We start from the raw sequence: 2,789 nt of genomic DNA, 5'->3' as shown, positions 1-2,789 counted from the left end.
ATTCTGTTGCATTAAACCTTTTCTTAACTCTCAATTGGACCCGAGCCTCCTTCTTCAAAGATCCAACAAACAAGAAGTTGCAAAATTCTAACAGTAGCATGCAAGCTCCCAAATTGACGCTGGTCTGAGAAATGGAGTTTTGGATAATGTTCAGCTTCGACAGCTTTACCTATGCTAAAAAATATGACTGAGGAAGCCTAGTGACGAGTCCATAGCAACCAGTTCACGTGTTTCGACAGCAATGTTAGCGAGTAAATCTACTGAAATGGCCTCCATAATAGTGGAGTGTGATTTGTTAGATGAGAACGCAGCACTTAATGTTTTCAGGTTTTTACAGTATGCTGTCTCTCTCATTTAACTGTATGTGATTTTTTTATAGTTGGACATTAACAAGAGAGTACTTTCATTTAGGTGTGGACAACGTAGTGAAATATATTGTGACATGCATCAATAACATTTTAGAATCAGTGATGGTGAAGCACTTTGATTTGCCAGGTTTTGATTTGCTGGGTTAGCCAATTACAATTCAATCCTGTCGGTTATGTTATTATCAAGCTGCTTTCCAGAAAAAATTCTATATCAGAATATTCTGAAATGATGGATACCGGTGATAGTGGATTTCATTCAAGTTGCCGACCCTTCCTTGTGTTATGTCTCTCTGGGTGAAATTCTATGTTTAAGTAGTTTGGCAAAAGATATGTTAGTAAAAGACATCTAAAAAGGAAAAGCATATCTCTATGAAATGTTGCCTAATAGTCACAACTGTTTGGCATTTATTGTCTTCCATGACTGCCAGGTGGGTTCTGAACAAGGAACCTTCCTCCATTGTGTGATTGTTTGACTGAAAGCCTGGACAACACATGAGGTGTAATGGAGATAAGAGTGCACGCGATTTCTTTTCATTGACAGAACGTTTTGTATCCAGCACCTTTTTAGATTTATGGTAGTGAAAAATAAATCTGAAAAAGCAAAATGTGATTATTCTCCCCTATTTGACACAACCTCCTCCCTCATGTTGATTCACACTGCTCAGACTAGGGGGGGAGTCGGTCGGGTTTTAGGGAAACAGCTCACTCATTGACAGAATGCATCCACACAATGTCAGCAAAAGCGGCATACATCTCTCAGTCTGGTGGCACAGCCATTCACAGAACCAGGGATGGAATTTCAAAGGCTTACACAAACCTAACTTGACAACTTCCCACTAGACATTTATTGTTCTGGAGGATGAGGTAAGAAGAGACTAATAAGGAAAAATGTGGGTAGACGTTTATACGGAATCCACTCCAACACATTTGAAAAGAAGGCGGAAAAAACAGCCTTTTCAGTGATTTGGCAGACTGGCCACGTGATGATATTCTCAATAAAATGCCAGCTATGCACAAACACACGGACAAACAAAAAAGCTGCACAGTGTGTATCGTGGGCGTAGTGTAGAGAGCTTACACACAACATGGAGAAAAGCCTGCTACTAGACAAAAACACCCTACAAACCAATGCGTGTGTGTGCATGTGTTGTTAACCCTTGCGTTGTCTTCCCGTCAAAATTGAAAATCAACACTTTTCTTGATGCTTTTTATCAATGTTTGTATCTTTTTCTTACGTTTTTGTCCCTTTTTTCAACACTTTTGACACTTTTTTGAATGTTTGTCACTTTTTTGACGTTTTCTACACTAACTTATTAACTTTAGTTTTACAGTTGTTTTTTGGAATTTATGGCAAAAGCAGAAATTAGGAACTAATTAGACTTAAATTAAAGGAATGTATGTTGATAGATAATCTTAGACAGGAATATGTCAACTTTTAATACTATTTCAAAACCACTTTCAAATGCTATAAAACTGAATTAGACACCACAAAATTAATGAAAATAAATATAAAATAAATTTATTTTATTTATTTATTATATTTATTTAGATTGTTACTTGCCAAAAAGACTTGTGGAATTAATCATGTTATTTAGGGTAATTAAAAAGAACATTGATATAGGAAAATGGGTCAGTTTGACCTGAGGACAACATGAAGGCTAGCCAGTTAATGATTAGATTAGTAGTTAATGATAGAGTTTAACTGTAGATGGTTATGAGAATTGTTAAAGCAAACTGGTCATGCTTGACAGTTGGGCTGTTAAAGAAGGTTGGTGAATGGCGGACCCGAAATGCAGAGGCGGAAACTGAGGAGGATTTAATGAAAAAGTCCAAAATGCCCAAAAACCAAAGGAGTCCAGGAAAGAAGCAGGCCAAAACAGGTAATAGAAAAAATAAAAAACAAGTCATTTAGAAAGCAAAGGAAGACTAGTACAAACCGGGAAGACTAACAAACAATACTAACTAGAGAAAAAACACACATACACACACACACACACACACACACACACACACACACACACACACACACACACACACACACACACACACATAATGATCTGACACAGGACAAGGGGAACAAGAGGTAATCACAAGAGCGGGAAAACACAGGAAGTAAAACTAGACAAGATAGCACCCAGAATTTCAAACCAGAATTTCAAAATAAAACAGGAAACAGATCATAAAGCAAGACAAGACCGAAAATTACACAAGGAGACAAGACATGGCAGAAAACCTGGCTACTAAAAAAAGACAGGAAAACAGAAAACCACAATAAGATAAGACAAAAACACCAAAACCATAACACAGACAGGTCAGTCAGACAAGACAAGTCAGACAGATGGGCTCCACATCAACTGCAGCTCTACATAAATGCAGATATTTTAAGACCAAACCCTCCTTGAGTCACTGGAAGAATGAGCT

This window comes from Etheostoma spectabile, chromosome 15, assembly GCF_008692095.1.
Source record: "Etheostoma spectabile isolate EspeVRDwgs_2016 chromosome 15, UIUC_Espe_1.0, whole genome shotgun sequence".
Classification (NCBI taxonomy): Eukaryota; Metazoa; Chordata; class Actinopteri; order Perciformes; family Percidae; genus Etheostoma; species Etheostoma spectabile.
Note: the sequence above shows the minus strand (reverse complement) of the source record.